Source organism: Balaenoptera physalus (assembly GCF_965194825.1).
Source record: "Balaenoptera physalus genome assembly, contig: HAP1_SCAFFOLD_869, whole genome shotgun sequence".
In the NCBI taxonomy this organism is placed as follows: Eukaryota; Metazoa; Chordata; class Mammalia; order Artiodactyla; family Balaenopteridae; genus Balaenoptera; species Balaenoptera physalus.
Window position 1 is genome coordinate 81796 of NW_028125914.1, and position 19432 is coordinate 101227.

At 49.1% G+C, this 19432-nt stretch overlaps 1 long non-coding RNA gene across 1 annotated transcript in view; it reads left to right on the top strand.

The window, feature by feature from the left end:
- The first annotated feature begins 266 nt into the window (after positions 1 to 266).
- LOC309653682 overlaps positions 267 to 19432 on the top strand; it is a 76266-nt gene continuing 57100 nt past the window's right edge. The window contains exon 1 of the long non-coding RNA XR_014259361.1: positions 267 to 327. This is a non-coding gene — a long non-coding RNA (uncharacterized lncRNA). The remainder of the gene's footprint in view (positions 328 to 19432) is intronic.

A 19432-nucleotide genomic window follows, 5' to 3' on the forward strand; every position in this document is an offset into this window, starting at 1 on the left:
AGGAATGAAAGCAAAATTTTCAGCCTGGGAACCAGGGCCTCAAGTAAGTCTGCCAACAGAGTGCCCTCCTTTAGATCCAGCTGAGAAAATGTGGCCAGGCTGATCTACCCGCTTACAACGAAATATTTCACTTCAGAATAGGAGATTTTGCTACCAAACGCCAGCAGCCCCTTTCCCTCAAAGTGCTGTTTCTGTGTAGACTAGGGAAAGACACCATGGTTCCCAGCTAGCACGGCTGTTTTGACTGTTGGTTTCCTCCATGAAAGAGCCAGAAGTGCTGATGTCAACTAATCGGGCTGCACATCCCTATATCCTAGGGGTAGGGCAGTTCTGAGCCAACGTGCCACCTAAAGAAAGAAAGCAGAGTTTTCAGCCTGGGAAGCAGGGCCTTAGGTAACTCTGCCAACAGAATGCCCTCCTTTATAGCCAGCTGAGAAATTCTGGCAAGGCTGAATCTACCCACTTACAACGAAATGTTTCTCTTCAGAATAGCAGATGTTGCTACCAGACGCCAGCAGCTCCTCTCCCTCAGAGTGCTGTTTCTGTGTAGACTAGGGAAAGACACTATGGTCCACAGCTTAGAACGGGTCTTATCCCTGTTGGTTTCCTCCATGAAAGAGCCAGAAAGGCTGATCTCAACTAATTGGCCTGCACATCCCTGAATCCCTGGGGTAGGATAGTTCTGAGCCAAAGTGCCACCTAAGGAATGAAAGCAAAATTTTCAGCCTGGGAAGCAGGGCCTCAAGTAAGTCAGCCAACAGAGTGCCCTCCTTTAGAGCCAGCTGAGAAAATGTGGCAAGGCTGAATCTACCCGCTTACAACGAAATGTTTCACTTCAGAATAGGAGATTTTGCTACCAAACGCCAGGAGCCCCTTTCCCTCAAAGTGCTGTTTCTCTGTAGACTAGGGAAACACACCATGGTTCCCAGCTTAGAACGGCTCTTTTCACTGTGGGTTTCCTCCATGAAAGAGCCAGAAGTGCTGATCTCAACGAATCGGGCTGCACATCCCTGAATCCTAGGGGTAGGGCAGTTCTGAGCCAATGTGCCACCTAAGGAAAGAAATCAGAGTTTTCACCCTGGGAAGCAGGGCCTCAAGTAAGTCTGCCAACAGAGTGCCCTCCTTTATAGCCAGCTGAGGAATTCTGGCAAGGCTGAATCTACCCGCTTACAACGAAATGTTTCACTTTAGAAAAGGAGATTATGCTACCAAACGCCAGCAGCCCCTCTCCTTCAGAATCCTGTTTCTCTTTAGACTAGGGAAAGACAGCATGGTCCCCAGCTTACAACGGCTCTTTTCCCAGTTGGGTTCCTCCATAAAAGAGCCAGAAGGGCTGATCTCAAGTAATCGGGCTGCACATCCGTGAACCCTTGGGGTAGGGCAGTTCTGAGCCAAAGTGCCACCTAAGGAAAGAAAGCAGAGTTTTCAGCCTGGGAAGCAGGGCCTCAAGTAAGTCTGCCATCAGAGTGCCCTCCTTTAGAGCCAGCTGAGAAAATGTGGCAAGGCTGAATATACCCGCTTACAACGAAATGTTTCACTTCAGATAAGGAGATTATGCTACCAAACGCCATCAGCCCCTCTCCCTCACAGTCCTGTTTCTGTGTAGACTAGGGAAAGACAGCATGGTCCCCAGCTTACAACGGCTCTTTTCCCAGTTGGTTTTATCCATTAAAGAGCCAGAAGGGCTGATCTCTAGTAATCGCGCTGCACATCCGTGAACTCTTGGGGTAGGGCAGTTCTTAGCCAATGTGCCACCTAAGGAAAGGAAGCAGAGTTTTCAGCCTGGGAAGCAGGGCCTAAAGTAAGTCAGCCAACAGAGTGCCCTCCTTTATAGCTAGCTGAGAAAATGAGGCAAGGCTGAATCTACCCGCTTACAACGAAATGTTTCTCTTCCGAATAGCAGATTTTTCTACCAAATGCCAGCAGCTCCTCTCCCTCAGAGTGCTGTTTCTGTGTACACTAGGGAAAGACACTATGGTCCGCAGCTTAGAACGGGTCTTTTCCCAGTTGGTTTCCTCCATGAAAGAGTCAGAAAGACTGATCTCAAAAAATCGGCCTGCACAACCCTGAATCCTTGGGGTAGGGCAGTTCTGAGCCAATGTGCCACCTAAGGAATGAGAGCAAAATTTTCAGCCTGGGAAGCAGGGCCTCAAGTAAGTCCGCCAAGAGAGTGCCCTCTTTAAGAGCCAGCTGAGAAAATGTGGCCAGGCTGAATCTACCCACTTACAACGAAATGTTTCACTTCAGAATAGGAGATTTTGCTACCAAACGCCAGCAGCCCCTCTCCCTCAGAGTCCTGTTTCTGTGTAGACTAGGGAAAGACAGCATGGTCCCCAGCTTACAACGGCTCTTTTAACAGTTGGTTTTATCCATGAAAGAGCCAGAATGGCTGATCTCAAGTAATCGTGCTGCATATCCGTGAACCCTTGGGGTAGGGCAGTTCTGAGCCAATGTGCCACCTAAGGAAAGAAAGCAGAGTTTTCAGCCTGGGAAGCAGGGCCTCAAGTAAGTCAGCCAACAGAGTGCCCTCCTTTATAGCCAGCTGAGAAAATGAGGCAAGGCTGAATCTACCCACTTACAACGAAATGTTTCTGTTCAGAATAGCAGATGTTGCTACCAAACGCCAGCAGCTCCTCTCCCTCAGAGTGCTGTTTCTGTGTAGACTAGGGAAAGACACTATGGTGCACAGCTTAGAACGTGTCTTTTCCCAGTTGGTTTCCTCCATGAAAGAGCCAGAAAGGCTGATCTCAACTAATCGGCCTGCACATCCCTGAATCCCTGGGGTAGGGTAGTTCTGAGCCAAAGTGCCACCTAAGGAATGAAAGCAAAATTTTCAGCCTGGGAAGCAGGGCCTCAGGTAAGTCTGCCAACAGAGTGCCCTCCTTTAGAGCCAGCTGAGAAAATGTGGCCAGGCTGATCTACCCGTTTACAACGAAAACAGCAGCCCCTCTCCCTCAGAGTCCTGTTTCTGTGTAGACTAGGGAAAGACACCATGGTTCCCAGCTAGAACGGCCCTTTTACCAGTTGGTTTTATCCAAGAAAGAGCCAGAAGGGCTGATCTCAACTAATCGGGCTGCACATCCCTGAATCGTAGGGGTAGGGCAGTTCTGAGCCAATGTGCCACCTAAGGAAAGAAAGCAGAGTTTTCAGCCTGGGAAGCAGGGCCTCAAGGAAGTCTGCCAACAGAGTGCCCTCCTTTAGAGCCAGCTGAGAAATTCTGGCAAGGCTGAATCTACCCGCTTACAACGAAATGTTTCTCTTCAGAATAGCAGATGTTGCTACCAGACGCCAGCAGCTACTCTCCCTCAGAGTGCTGTTTCTGTGTACACTAGGAAAAGACACTATGGTCCACAGCTTAGAACGGGTCTTATCCCTGTTGGTTTCCTCCATGAAAGAGCCAGAAAGGCTGATCTCAACTAATTGGCCTGCACATCCCTGAATCCCTGGGGTAGGATAGTTCTGAGCCAAAGTGCCACCTAAGGAATGAAAGCAAAATTTTCAGCCTGGGAAGCAGGGCCTCAAGTAAGTCAGCCAACAGAGTGCCCTCCTTTAGAGCCAGCTGAGAAAATGTGGCAAGGCTGAATCTACCCGCTTACAACGAAATGTTTCACTTCAGAATAGGAGATTTTGCTACCAAACGCCAGGAGCCCCTTTCCCTCAAAGTGCTGTTTCTCTGTAGACTAGGGAAACACACCATGGTTCCCAGCTTAGAACGGCTCTTTTCACTGTGGGTTTCCTCCATGAAAGAGCCAGAAGTGCTGATCTCAACGAATCGGGCTGCACATCCCTGAATCCTAGGGGTAGGGCAGTTCTGAGCCAATGTGCCACCAAAGGAAAGAAATCAGAGTTTTCACCCTGGGAAGCAGGGCCTCAAGTAAGTCTGCCAACAGAGTGCCCTCCTTTATAGCCAGCTGAGGAATTCTGGCAAGGCTGAATCTACCCGCTTACAACGAAATGTTTCACTTTAGAAAAGGAGATTATGCTACCAAACGCCAGCAGCCCCTCTCCTTCAGAATCCTGTTTCTCTTTAGACTAGGGAAAGACAGCATGGTCCCCAGCTTACAACGGCTCTTTTCCCAGTTGGGTTCCTCCATAAAAGAGCCAGAAGGGCTGATCTCAAGTAATCGGGCTGCACATCCGTGAACCCTTGGGGTAGGGCAGTTCTGAGCCAAAGTGCCACCTAAGGAAATAAAGCAGAGTTTTCAGCCTGGGAAGCAGGGCCTCAAGTAAGTCTGCCATCAGAGTGCCCTCCTTTAGAGCCAGCTGAGAAAATGTGGCAAGGCTGAATATACCCGCTTACAACGAAATGTTTCACTTCAGATAAGGAGATTATGCTACCAAACGCCAGCAGCCCCTCTCCCTCACAGTCCTGTTTCTGTGTAGACTAGGGAAAGACAGCATGGTCCCCAGCTTACAACGGCTCTTTTCCCAGTTGGTTTTATCCATTAAAGAGCCAGAAGGGCTGATCTCTAGTAATCGCGCTGCACATCCGTGAACTCTTGGGGTAGGGCAGTTCTTAGCCAATGTGCCACCTAAGGAAAGGAAGCAGAGTTTTCAGCCTGGGAAGCAGGGCCTAAAGTAAGTCAGCCAACAGAGTGCCCTCCTTTATAGCTAGCTGAGAAAATGAGGCAAGGCTGAATCTACCCGCTTACAACGAAATGTTTCTCTTCCGAATAGCAGATTTTTCTACCAAATGCCAGCAGCTCCTCTCCCTCAGAGTGCTGTTTCTGTGTACACTAGGGAAAGACACTATGGTCCGCAGCTTAGAACGGGTCTTTTCCCAGTTGGTTTCCTCCATGAAAGAGTCAGAAAGACTGATCTCAAAAAATCGGCCTGCACAACCCTGAATCCTTGGGGTAGGGCAGTTCTGAGCCAATGTGCCACCTAAGGAATGAGAGCAAAATTTTCAGCCTGGGAAGCAGGGCCTCAAGTAAGTCCGCCAAGAGAGTGCCCTCTTTAAGAGCCAGCTGAGAAAATGTGGCCAGGCTGAATCTACCCACTTACAACGAAATGTTTCACTTCAGAATAGGAGATTTTGCTACCAAACGCCAGCAGCCCCTCTCCCTCAGAGTCCTGTTTCTGTGTAGACTAGGGAAAGACAGCATGGTCCCCAGCTTACAACGGCTCTTTTAACAGTTGGTTTTATCCATGAAAGAGCCAGAATGGCTGATCTCAAGTAATCGTGCTGCATATCCGTGAACCCTTGGGGTAGGGCAGTTCTGAGCCAATGTGCCACCTAAGGAAAGAAAGCAGAGTTTTCAGCCTGGGAAGCAGGGCCTCAAGTAAGTCAGCCAACAGAGTGCCCTCCTTTATAGCCAGCTGAGAAAATGAGGCAAGGCTGAATCTACCCACTTACAACGAAATGTTTCTGTTCAGAATAGCAGATGTTGCTACCAAACGCCAGCAGCTCCTCTCCCTCAGAGTGCTGTTTCTGTGTAGACTAGGGAAAGACACTATGGTGCACAGCTTAGAACGTGTCTTTTCCCAGTTGGTTTCCTCCATGAAAGAGCCAGAAAGGCTGATCTCAACTAATCGGCCTGCACATCCCTGAATCCCTGGGGTAGGGTAGTTCTGAGCCAAAGTGCCACCTAAGGAATGAAAGCAAAATTTTCAGCCTGGGAAGCAGGGCCTCAGGTAAGTCTGCCAACAGAGTGCCCTCCTTTAGAGCCAGCTGAGAAAATGTGGCCAGGCTGATCTACCCGTTTACAACGAAAACAGCAGCCCCTCTCCCTCAGAGTCCTGTTTCTGTGTAGACTAGGGAAAGACACCATGGTTCCCAGCTAGAACGGCCCTTTTACCAGTTGGTTTTATCCAAGAAAGAGCCAGAAGGGCTGATCTCAACTAATCGGGCTGCACATCCCTGAATCGTAGGGGTAGGGCAGTTCTGAGCCAATGTGCCACCTAAGGAAAGAAAGCAGAGTTTTCAGCCTGGGAAGCAGGGCCTCAAGGAAGTCTGCCAACAGAGTGCCCTCCTTTAGAGCCAGCTGAGAAATTCTGGCAAGGCTGAATCTACCCGCTTACAACGAAATGTTTCTCTTCAGAATAGCAGATGTTGCTACCAGACGCCAGCAGCTACTCTCCCTCAGAGTGCTGTTTCTGTGTACACTAGGAAAAGACACTATGGTCCACAGCTTAGAACGGGTCTTATCCCTGTTGGTTTCCTCCATGAAAGAGCCAGAAAGGCTGATCTCAACTAATTGGCCTGCACATCCCTGAATCCCTGGGGTAGGATAGTTCTGAGCCAAAGTGCCACCTAAGGAATGAAAGCAAAATTTTCAGCCTGGGAAGCAGGGCCTCAAGTAAGTCAGCCAACAGAGTGCCCTCCTTTAGAGCCAGCTGAGAAAATGTGGCAAGGCTGAATCTACCCGCTTACAACGAAATGTTTCACTTCCGAATAGGAGATTTTGCTACCAAACGCCAGGAGCCCCTTTCCCTCAAAGTGCTGTTTCTCTGTAGACTAGGGAAACACACCATGGTTCCCAGCTTAGAACGGCTCTTTTCACTGTGGGTTTCCTCCATGAAAGAGCCAGAAGTGCTGATCTCAACGAATCGGGCTGCACATCCCTGAATCCTAGGGGTAGGGCAGTTCTGAGCCAAAGTGCCACCTAAGGAAAGAAAGCAGAGTTTGCAGCCTGGGAAGCAGGGCCTCAAGTAAGTCTGCCAACAGAGTGCCCTCCTTTATAGCCAGCTGAGGAATTCTGGCAAGGCTGAATCTACCCGCTTACAACGAAATGTTTCACTTTAGAAAAGGAGATTATGCTACCAAACGCCAGCAGCCCCTCTCCTTCAGAATCCTGTTTCTCTTTAGACTAGGGAAAGACAGCATGGTCCCCAGCTTACAACGGCTCTTTTCCCAGTTGGGTTCCTCCATAAAAGAGCCAGAAGGGCTGATCTCAAGTAATCGGGCTGCACATCCGTGAACCCTTGGGGTAGGGCAGTTCTGAGCCAAAGTGCCACCTAAGGAAAGAAAGCAGAGTTTTCAGCCTGGGAAGCAGGGCCTCAAGTAAGTCTGCCATCAGAGTGCCCTCCTTTAGAGCCAGCTGAGAAAATGTGGCAAGGCTGAATATACCCGCTTACAACGAAATGTTTCACTTCAGATAAGGAGATTATGCTACCAAACGCCAGCAGCCCCTCTCCCTCACAGTCCTGTTTCTGTGTAGACTAGGGAAAGACAGCATGGTCCCCAGCTTACAACGGCTCTTTTCCCAGTTGGTTTTATCCATTAAAGAGCCAGAAGGGCTGATCTCTAGTAATCGCGCTGCACATCCGTGAACTCTTGGGGTAGGGCAGTTCTTAGCCAATGTGCCACCTAAGGAAAGGAAGCAGAGTTTTCAGCCTGGGAAGCAGGGCCTAAAGTAAGTCAGCCAACAGAGTGCCCTCCTTTATAGCTAGCTGAGAAAATGAGGCAAGGCTGAATCTACCCGCTTACAACGAAATGTTTCTCTTCCGAATAGCAGATTTTTCTACCAAATGCCAGCAGCTCCTCTCCCTCAGAGTGCTGTTTCTGTGTACACTAGGGAAAGACACTATGGTCCGCAGCTTAGAACGGGTCTTTTCCCAGTTGGTTTCCTCCATGAAAGAGTCAGAAAGACTGATCTCAAAAAATCGGCCTGCACAACCCTGAATCCTTGGGGTAGGGCAGTTCTGAGCCAATGTGCCACCTAAGGAATGAGAGCAAAATTTTCAGCCTGGGAAGCAGGGCCTCAAGTAAGTCCGCCAAGAGAGTGCCCTCTTTAAGAGCCAGCTGAGAAAATGTGGCCAGGCTGAATCTACCCACTTACAACGAAATGTTTCACTTCAGAATAGGAGATTTTGCTACCAAACGCCAGCAGCCCCTCTCCCTCAGAGTCCTGTTTCTGTGTAGACTAGGGAAAGACAGCATGGTCCCCAGCTTACAACGGCTCTTTTAACAGTTGGTTTTATCCATGAAAGAGCCAGAATGGCTGATCTCAAGTAATCGTGCTGCATATCCGTGAACCCTTGGGGTAGGGCAGTTCTGAGCCAATGTGCCACCTAAGGAAAGAAAGCAGAGTTTTCAGCCTGGGAAGCAGGGCCTCAAGTAAGTCAGCCAACTGAGTGCCCTCCTTTATAGCCAGCTGAGAAAATGAGGCAAGGCTGAATCTACCCACTTACAACGAAATGTTTCTGTTCAGAATAGCAGATGTTGCTACCAAACGCCAGCAGCTCCTCTCCCTCAGAGTGCTGTTTCTGTGTAGACTAGGGAAAGACACTATGGTGCACAGCTTAGAACGTGTCTTTTCCCAGTTGGTTTCCTCCATGAAAGAGCCAGAAAGGCTGATCTCAACTAATCGGCCTGCACATCCCTGAATCCCTGGGGTAGGGTAGTTCTGAGCCAAAGTGCCACCTAAGGAATGAAAGCAAAATTTTCAGCCTGGGAAGCAGGGCCTCAGGTAAGTCTGCCAACAGAGTGCCCTCCTTTAGAGCCAGCTGAGAAAATGTGGCCAGGCTGATCTACCCGTTTACAACGAAAACAGCAGCCCCTCTCCCTCAGAGTCCTGTTTCTGTGTAGACTAGGGAAAGACACCATGGTTCCCAGCTAGAACGGCCCTTTTACCAGTTGGTTTTATCCAAGAAAGAGCCAGAAGGGCTGATCTCAACTAATCGGGCTGCACATCCCTGAATCGTAGGGGTAGGGCAGTTCTGAGCCAATGTGCCACCTAAGGAAAGAAAGCAGAGTTTTCAGCCTGGGAAGCAGGGCCTCAAGGAAGTCTGCCAACAGAGTGCCCTCCTTTAGAGCCAGCTGAGAAATTCTGGCAAGGCTGAATCTACCCGCTTACAACGAAATGTTTCTCTTCAGAATAGCAGATGTTGCTACCAGACGCCAGCAGCTACTCTCCCTCAGAGTGCTGTTTCTGTGTACACTAGGAAAAGACACTATGGTCCACAGCTTAGAACGGGTCTTATCCCTGTTGGTTTCCTCCATGAAAGAGCCAGAAAGGCTGATCTCAACTAATTGGCCTGCACATCCCTGAATCCCTGGGGTAGGATAGTTCTGAGCCAAAGTGCCACCTAAGGAATGAAAGCAAAATTTTCAGCCTGGGAAGCAGGGCCTCAAGTAAGTCAGCCAACAGAGTGCCCTCCTTTAGAGCCAGCTGAGAAAATGTGGCCAGGCTGAATCTACCCGATTACAACGAAATGTTTCACTTCCGAATAGGAGATTTTGCTACCAAACGCCAGGAGCCCTTTTCCCTCAAAGTGCTGTTTCTCTGTAGACTAGGGAAACACACCATGGTTCCCAGCTTAGAACGGCTCTTTTCACTGTGGGTTTCCTCCATGAAAGAGCCAGAAGTGCTGATCTCAACGAATCAGGCTGCACATCCCTGAATCTTAGGGGTAGGGCAGTTCTGAGCCAAAGTGCCACCTAAGGAAAGAAAGCAGAGTTTTCAGCCTGGGAAGCAGGGCCTCAAGTAAGTCTGCCAACAGAGTGCCCTCCTTTAGAGCCAGCTGAGAAAATGTGGCCAGGCTGATCTACCCGTTTACAATGAAAACAGCAGCCCCTCTCACTCAGAGTCCTGTTTCTGTGTAGACTAGGGAAAGACACCATGGTTCCCAGCTAGAACGGCTCTTTTACCAGTTGGTTTTATCCAAGAAAGAGCCAGAAGGGCTGATCTCAACTAATCGGGCTGCACATCCCTGAATCGTAGGGGTAGGGCAGTTCTGAGCCAATGTGCCACCTAAGGAAAGAAAGCAGAGTTTTCAGCCTGGGAAGCAGGGCCTCAAGTAAGTCTGCCAACAGAGTGCCCTCCTTTAGAGCCAGCTGAGAAATTCTGGCAAGGCTGAATCTACCCGCTTACAACGAAATGTTTCTCTTCAGAATAGCAAATGTTGCTACCAAACGCCAGCAGCTACTCTCCCTCAGAGTGCTGTTTCTGTGTACACTAGGAAAAGACACTATGGTCCACAGCTTAGAACGGGTCTTTTCCCAGTTGGTTTCCTCCATGAAAGAGTCAGAATGGCTGATCTCAAAAAATCGTCGTGCACATCCCTGAATACTTGGGGTAGGGGAGTTCTGAACCAATGTGCCACCTAAGGAATGAAAGCAAAATTTTCAGACTGGGAAGCAGGGCCTCAAGTAAGTCAGCCAACAGAGTGCCCTCTTGTAGAGACAGCTGAGAAAATGCGGCCAGGCTGAATCTACCCACTTACAACGAAATGTTTCACTTCAGAATAGGAGATTTTGCTACCAAACACCAGGAGCCCCTTTCCCTCAAAGTGCTGTTTCTCTGTAGACTAGGGAAACACACCATGGTTCCCAGCTTAGAATGGATCTTTTCACTGTTGGTTTCCTCCATGAAAGAACCAGAAGTGCTGATCTCAATGAATCGGGCTGCACATCCCTGAATCCTAGGGGTAGGGTAGTTCTGAGCCAAAATGCCACCTAAGGAATGAAAGCAAAGTTTTCAGTCTGGGAAGCAGGGCCTCATTAAGTCTGCCAACAGAGTGCCCTCCTTTAGAGCCAGCAGAGATAATGTGGCAAGGCTGAATCTACCCGCTTACAACGAAATGTTTCACTACAGAAAAGGAGATTATGCTACCAAACACCAGCAGCCCCTCTCCCTCAGAGTCCTGTTTCTGTGTAGACAAGGGAAAGACAGCATGGTCCCCAGCTTAAAACGGCTCTTTTCCCAGTTGGTTTTATCCATGAAAGAGCCAGAAGGGCTGATCTCAAGTAATCGGGCTGCACTTTTGTGAACAATTGGGGTAGGGTAGTTCTGAGCCAATGTGCCACCTAAGGAAAGAAAACAGAGTTTTCAGCCTGGGAAGCAGGGCCTCAAGTAAGTCAGCCAACAGAGTGCGCTCCTTTATAGCCAGCTGAGAAAATGAGGCAAGGCTGAATCTACCCGCTTAAAAAGAAATGATTCTCTTCATAATAGCAGATGTTTCTACCAAACGCCAGGAGGTCCTCTCCCTCAGAATGCTGTTTCTGTGTAGACTAGGGAAAGACACTATGGTCCCCAGCTTAGAACGGGTCTCTTCCCAGTTGCTTTCCTCCATGAAAGAGTCAGAAAGGCTGATCTCAAAAAATCGGCCTGCACATCCCTGAATCCTTGGGGTAGGGGAGTTCTGAGCCAATGTGCCACCTAAGGAATGAAAGCAAAATTTTCAGCCTGGGAAGCAGGGCCTCAAGTAAGTCTGCCAACAGAGTGCCCTCTTTAAGAGCCAGCTGAGACAATGTGGCCAGGCTGATCTACCCGCTTACAACGAAATGTTTCACTTCAGAATTGGAGATTTTGCTACCAAATGCAAGCACCCCCTTTCCCTCAAAGGGCTGTTTCTGTGTAGACTAGGGAAAGACACCATGGTCTCCAGCTTAGAACGGCTCTTTTCACAGCTGGTTTCCTCCATGACAGAGCCAGAGGTGCTGATCTGAACTAATGGGGATGCACATACCTGAATCCTAGGGGTAGGGTAGTTCTGAGCCAAAGTGCCACCTAAGGAATGAAAGCAGAGTTTTCTGCCTGGGAAGCAGGGCCTCAAGTAAGTCTGCCAAGAGAGTGCCCTCCTTTAGAGCCAGCTGAGAAAATGTGGCAAGGCTGAATCTACCCGCTTACAACGAAATGTTTCTCTTCAGATAAGGATATTTTGCTACCAAACGCCAGCAGAGCCACTCCCTCAGAGTGCTGTTTCTGTGTAGACTAGGGAAAGACAGCATGGTTCCCAGCTAGAACGGCTCTTTTACCAGTTGGTTTTATCCATGAAAGAGCCAGAAGGGCTGATCTCTAGTAAGCGGGCTGCACATTCGTGATCTCTTGGGGTAGGGCAGTTCTGAGAAAATGTGCCACGTAAGGAAAGAAAGCAGAGTTTTCAGCCTGGGAAGCAGGGCCTCAAGTAAGTCAGCCAACAGAGTGCCCTCCTCTATAGCCAGTTGAGAAAATGAGGCAAGGCTGAATCTACCCGCTTACAACGAAATGTTTCTCTTCCGAATAGCAGATGTTTCTACCAAATGCGAGCAGCTCCTCTCCCTCAGAGTGCTGTTTCTGTGTACACTACGGAAACACACTATGGTCCCCAGCGTAGAACGGGTCTTTTCCCAGTTGGTTTCCTCCATGAAAGAGTCAGAAAGGCTGATCTCAAAAAATCGGCCTGCACATCCCTGAATCCTTGGGGTAGGGGAGTTCTGAACCAATGTGCCACCTAAGGAATGAAAGCAAAATTTTCAGCCTGGGAACCAGGGCCTCAAGTAAGTCTGCCAAAAGAGTGCCGTCTTTTAGAGCCAGCTGAGAAAATATGGCCAGGCTGAATCTACCCGCTTACAACGAAATGTTTCACTTCAGAGTAGGAGATTTTGCTACCAAACACCAGGAGCCCCTTTCCCTCAAAATACTGTTACTGTGTAGACTAGGGAAAGACACCATGGTTCCCAGCTTAGAACGGCTCTTTTCACTGTTGGTTTCCCCCATGAAAGAGTCAGACGTGCTGATCTCAACGAATCGGGCTGCACATCCCTGAATCCTAGGGGTAGGGCAGTTCTGAGCCAATGTGCCACCTAAGGAAAGAAATCAGAGTTTTCACCCTGGGAAGCAGGGCCTCAGGTAAGTCTGCCAACAGAGTGCCCTCCTTTATAGCCAGCTGAGAAATTCTGGCAAGGCTGAATCTACCCGCTTACAATGAAATGTTTCACTTTAGAAAAGGAGATTATGCTACCAAAGGCCAGCAGCCCCTCTCCTTCAGAATCCTGTTTCTCTTTAGACTAGGGAAAGACAGCATGGTCCCCAGCTTACAACGGCTCTTTTCGCAGTTGGGTTCCTCCATAAAAGAGCCAGAAGGGCTGATCTCAAGTAATCGGGCTGCACATCCGTGAACCCTTGGGGTAGGGCAGTTCTGAGCCAAAGTGCCACCTAAGGAAAGAAAGCAGAGTTTTCAGCCTGGGAAGCAGGGCCTCAAGTAAGTCTGCCAACAGAGTGCCCTCCTTTATAGCCAGCTGAGAAAATGAGGAAAGGCTAAATCTACCCGCTTACAGCGAAATATTTCTCTTCAGAATAGCAGATGTTTCTACCAAAGGCCAGCAGCTCCTCTCCCTCAGAGTGCTGTTTCTGTGTACACTACGGAAACACACTATGGTCCCCAGCTTAGAACGGGTCTTTTCCCAGTTGCTTTCCTCCATGAAAGAGTCAGAAAGTCTGATCTCAAAAAATTGGCATGCACATCCGTGAATCCTTGGGGTAGGGGAATTCTGAGCCAATGTGCCACCTAAGGAATGAAAGCAAAATTTTCAGCCTGGGAACCAGGGCCTCAAGTAAGTCTGCCAACACAGTGCCCTCCTTTAGATCCAGCTGAGAAAATGTGGCCAGGCTGATCTACCCGCTTACAACGAAATATTTCACTTCAGAATAGGAGATTTTGCTACCAAACGCCAGCAGCCCCTTTCCCTCAAAGTGCTGTTTCTGTGTAGACTAGGGAAAGACACCATGGTTCCCAGCTAGCACGGCTGTTTTGACTGTTGGTTTCCTCCATAAAAGAGCCAGAAGTGCTGATCTCAACTAATCGGGCTGCACATCCCTATATCCTAGGGGTAGGGCAGTTCTGAGCCAACGTGCCACCTAAAGAAAGAAAGCAGAGTTTTCAGCCTGGGAAGCAGGGCCTTAGGTAACTCTGCCAACAGAATGCCCTCCTTTATAGCCAGCTGAGAAATTCTGGCAAGGCTGAATCTACCCACTTACAACGAAATGTTTCTCTTCAGAATAGCAGATGTTGCTACCAGACGCCAGCAGCTCCTCTCCCTCAGAGTGCTGTTTCTGTGTAGACTAGGGAAAGACACTATGGTCCACAGCTTAGAACGGGTCTTATCCCTGTTGGTTTCCTCCATGAAAGAGCCAGAAAGGCTGATCTCAACTAATTGGCCTGCACATCCCTGAATCCCTGGGGTAGGATAGTTCTGAGCCAAAGTGCCACCTAAGGAATGAAAGCAAAATTTTCAGCCTGGGAAGCAGGGCCTCAAGTAAGTCAGCCAACAGAGTGCCCTCCTTTAGAGCCAGCTGAGAAAATGTGGCAAGGCTGAATCTACCCGCTTACAACGAAATGTTTCACTTCCGAATAGGAGATTTTGCTACCAAACGCCAGGAGCCCCTTTCCCTCAAAGTGCTGTTTCTCTGTAGACTAGGGAAACACACCATGGTTCCCAGCTTAGAACGGCTCTTTTCACTGTGGGTTTCCTCCATGAAAGAGCCAGAAGTGCTGATCTCAACGAATCGGGCTGCACATCCCTGAATCCTAGGGGTAGGGCAGTTCTGAGCCAAAGTGCCACCTAAGGAAAGAAAGCAGAGTTTTCAGCCTGGGAAGCAGGGCCTCAAGTAAGTCTGCCAACAGAGTGCCCTCCTTTATAGCCAGCTGAGGAATTCTGGCAAGGCTGAATCTACCCGCTTACAACGAAATGTTTCACTTTAGAAAAGGAGATTATGCTACCAAACGCCAGCAGCCCCTCTCCTTCAGAATCCTGTTTCTCTTTAGACTAGGGAAAGACAGCATGGTCCCCAGCTTACAATGGCTCTTTTCCCAGTTGGGTTCCTCCATAAAAGAGCCAGAAGGGCTGATCTCAAGTAATCGGGCTGCACATCCGTGAACCCTTGGGGTAGGGCAGTTCTGAGCCAAAGTGCCACCTAAGGAAAGAAAGCAGAGTTTTCAGCCTGGGAAGCAGGGCCTCAAGTAAGTCTGCCATCAGAGTGCCCTCCTTTAGAGCCAGCTGAGAAAATGTGGCAAGGCTGAATATACCCGCTTACAACGAAATGTTTCACTTCAGATAAGGAGATTATGCTACCAAACGCCAGCAGCCCCTCTCCCTCACAGTCCTGTTTCTGTGTAGACTAGGGAAAGACAGCATGGTCCCCAGCTTACAACGGCTCTTTTCCCAGTTGTTTTTATCCATTAAAGAGCCAGAAGGGCTGATCTCTAGTAATCGCGCTGCACATCCGTGAACTCTTGGGGTAGGGCAGTTCTTAGCCAATGTGCCACCTAAGGAAAGGAAGCAGAGTTTTCAGCCTGGGAAGCAGGGCCTAAAGTAAGTCAGCCAACAGAGTGCCCTCCTTTATAGCTAGCTGAGAAAATGAGGCAAGGCTGAATCTACCCGCTTACAACGAAATGTTTCTCTTCCGAATAGCAGATTTTTCTACCAAATGCCAGCAGCTCCTCTCCCTCAGAGTGCTGTTTCTGTGTACACTAGGGAAAGACACTATGGTCCGCAGCTTAGAACGGGTCTTTTCCCAGTTGGTTTCCTCCATGAAAGAGTCAGAAAGACTGATCTCAAAAAATCGGCCTGCACAACCCTGAATCCTTGGGGTAGGGAAGTTCTGAGCCAATGTGCCACCTAAGGAATGAAAGCAAAATTTTCAGCCTGGGAAGCAGGGCCTCAGGTAAGTCTGCCAACAGAGTGCCCTCCTTTAGAGCCAGCTGAGAAAATGTGGCCATGCTGATCTACCCGTTTACAACGAAAACAGCAGCCCCTCTCCCTCAGAGTCCTGTTTCTGTGTAGACTAGGGAAAGACACCATGGTTCCCAGCTAGAACGGCCCTTTTACCAGTTGGTTTTATCCAAGAAAGAGCCAGAAGGGCTGATCTCAACTAATCGGGCTGCACATCCCTGAATCGTAGGGGTAGGTCAGTTCTGAGCCAATGTGCCACCTAAGGAAAGAAAGCAGAGTTTTCAGCCTGGGAAGCAGGGCCTCAAGGAAGTCTGCCAACAGAGTGCCCTCCTTTATAGCCAGCTGAGAAATTCTGGCAAGGCTGAATCTACCCGCTTACAACGAAATGTTTCACTTTAGAAAAGGAGATTATGCTACCAAAGTCCAGCAGCCCCTCTCCTTCAGAATCCTGTTTCTCTTTAGACTAGGGAAAGACAGCATGGTCCCCAGCTTACAACGGCTCTTTTCCCAGTTGGGTTCCTCCATAAAAGAGCCAGAAGGGCTGATCTCAAGTAATCGGGCTGCACATCCGTGTACCCTTGGGGTAGGGCAGTTCTGAGCCAAAGTGCCACCTAAGGAAAGAAAGCAGAGTTTTCAGCCTGGGAAGCAGGGCCTCAAGTAAGTCTGCCAACAGAGTGCCCTCCTTTATAGCCAGCTGAGAAAATGAGGAAAGGCTGAATCTACCCGCTTACAGCGAAATATTTCTCTTCAGAATAGCAGATGTTTCTACCAAAGGCCAGCAGCTCCTCTCCCTCAGAGTGCTGTTTCTGTGTACACTACGGAAACACACTATGGTCACCAGCTTAGAACGGGTCTTTTCCCAGTTGCTTTCCTCCATGAAAGAGTCAGAAAGTCTGATCTCAAAAAATTGGCATGCACATCCCTGAATCCTTGGGGTAGGGGAGTTCTGAGCCAATGTGCCACGTAAGGAATGAAAGCAAAATTTTCAGCCTGGGAACCAGGGCCTCAAGTAAGTCTGCCAACAGAGTGCCCTCCTTTAGATCCAGCTGAGAAAATGTGGCCAGGCTGATCTACCCGCTTACAACGAAATATTTCACTTCAGAATAGGAGATTTTGCTACCAAACGCCAGCAGCCCCTTTCCCTCAAAGTGCTGTTTCTGTGTAGACTAGGGAAAGACACCATGGTTCCCAGCTAGCACGGCTGTTTTGACTGTTGGTTTCCTCCATGAAAGAGCCAGAAGTGCTGATGTCAACTAATTGGGCTGCACATCCCTATATCCTAGGGGTAGGGCAGTTCTGAGCCAACGTGCCACCTAAAGAAAGAAAGCAGAGTTTTCAGCCTGGGAAGCAGGGCCTTAGGTAACTCTGCCAACAGAATGCCCTCCTTTATAGCCAGCTGAGAAATTCTGGCAAGGCTGAATCTACCCACTTACAACGAAATGTTTCTCTTCAGAATAGCAGATGTTGCTACCAGACGCCAGCAGCTCCTCTCCCTCAGAGTGCTGTTTCTGTGTAGACTAGGGAAAGACACTATGGTCCACAGCTTAGAACGGGTCTTATCCCTGTTGGTTTCCTCCATGAAAGAGCCAGAAAGGCTGATCTCAACTAATTGGCCTGCACATCCCTGAATCCCTGGGGTAGGATAGTTCTGAGCCAAAGTGCCACCTAAGGAATGAAAGCAAAATTTTCAGCCTGGGAAGCAGGGCCTCAAGTAAGTCAGCCAACAGAGTGCCCTCCTTTAGAGCCAGCTGAGAAAATGTGGCAAGGCTGAATCTACCCGCTTACAACGAAATGTTTCACTTCAGAATAGGAGATTTTGCTACCAAACGCCAGGAGCCCCTTTCCCTCAAAGTGCTGTTTCTCTGTAGACTAGGGAAACACACCATGGTTCCCAGCTTAGAACGGCTCTTTTCACTGTGGGTTTCCTCCATGAAAGAGCCAGAAGTGCTGATCTCAACGAATCGGGCTGCACATCCCTGAATCCTAGGGGTAGGGCAGTTCTGAGCCAAAGTGCCACCTAAGGAAAGAAAGCAGAGTTTTCAGCCTGGGAAGCAGGGCCTCAAGTAAGTCTGCCAACAGAGTGCCCTCCTTTATAGCCAGCTGAGGAATTCTGGCAAGGCTGAATCTACCCGCTTACAACGAAATGTTTCACTTTAGAAAAGGAGATTATGCTACCAAACGCCAGCAGCCCCTCTCCTTCAGAATCCTGTTTCTCTTTAGACTAGGGAAAGACAGCATGGTCCCCAGCTTACAACGGCTCTTTTCCCAGTTGGGTTCCTCCATAAAAGAGCCAGAAGGGCTGATCTCAAGTAATCGGGCTGCACATCCGTGAACCCTTGGGGTAGGGCAGTTCTGAGCCAAAGTGCCACCTAAGGAAAGAAAGCAGAGTTTTCAGCCTGGGAAGCAGGGCCTCAAGTAAGTCTGCCATCAGAGTGCCCTCCTTTAGAGCCAGCTGAGAAAATGTGGCAAGGCTGAATATACCCGCTTACAACGAAATGTTTCACTTCAGATAAGGAGATTATGCTACCAAACGCCAGCAGCCCCTCTCCCTCACAGTCCTGTTTCTGTGTAGACTAGGGAAAGACAGCATGGTCCCCAGCTTACAACGGCTCTTTTCCCAGTTGGTTTTATCCATTAAAGAGCCAGAAGGGCTGATCTCTAGTAATCGCGCTGCACATCCGTGAACTCTTGGGGTAGGGCAGTTCTTAGCCAATGTGCCACCTAAGGAAAGGAAGCAGAGTTTTCAGCCTGGGAAGCAGGGCCTAAAGTAAGTCAGCCAACAGAGTGCCCTCCTTTATAGCTAGCTGAGAAAATGAGGCAAGGCTGAATCTACCCGCTTACAACGAAATGTTTCTCTTCCGAATAGCAGATTTTTCTACCAAATGCCAGCAGCTCCTCTCCCTCAGAGTGCTGTTTCTGTGTACACTAGGGAAAGACACTATGGTCCGCAGCTTAGAACGGGTCTTTTCCCAGTTGGTTTCCTCCATGAAAGAGTCAGAAAGACTGATCTCAAAAAATCGGCCTGCACAACCCTGAATCCTTGGGGTAGGGAAGTTCTGAGCCAATGTGCCACCTAAGGAATGAGAGCAAAATTTTCAGCCTGGGAAGCAGGGCCTCAAGTAAGTCCGCCAAGAGAGTGCCCTCTTTAAGAGCCAGCTGAGAAAATGTGGCCAGGCTGAATCTACCCACTTACAACGAAATGTTTCACTTCAGAATAGGAGATTTTGCTACCAAACGCCAGCAGCCCCTCTCCCTCAGAGTCCTGTTTCTGTGTAGATTAGGGAAAGACAGCATGGTCCCCAGCTTACAACGGCTCTTTTAACAGTTGGTTTTATCCATGAAAGAGCCAGAATGGCTGATCTCAAGTAATCGTGCTGCATATCCGTGAACCCTTGGGGTAGGGCAGTTCTGAGCCAATGTGCCACCTAAGGAAAGAAAGCAGAGTTTTCAGCCTGGGAAGCAGGGCCTCAAGTAAGTCAGCCAACAGAGTGCCCTCCTTTATAGCCAGCTGAGAAAATGAGGCAAGGCTGAATCTACCCACTTACAACGAAATGTTTCTGTTCAGAATAGCAGATGTTGCTACCAAACGCCAGCAGCTCCTCTCCCTCAGAGTGCTGTTTCTGTGTAGACTAGGGAAAGACACTATGGTGCACAGCTTAGAACGTGTCTTTTCCCAGTTGGTTTCCTCCATGAAAGAGCCAGAAAGGCTGATCTCAACTAATCGGCCTGCACATCCCTGAATCCCTGGGGTAGGGTAGTTCTGAGCCAAAGTGCCACCTAAGGAATGAAAGCAAAATTTTCAGCCTGGGAAGCAGGGCCTCAGGTAAGTCTGCCAACAGAGTGCCCTCCTTTAGAGCCAGCTGAGAAAATGTGGCCAGGCTGATCTACCCGTTTACAACGAAAACAGCAGCCCCTCTCCCTCAGAGTCCTGTTTCTGTGTAGACTAGGGAAAGACACCATGGTTCCCAGCTAGAACGGCCCTTTTACCAGTTGGTTTTATCCAAGAAAGAGCCAGAAGGGCTGATCTCAACTAATCGGGCTGCACATCCCTGAATC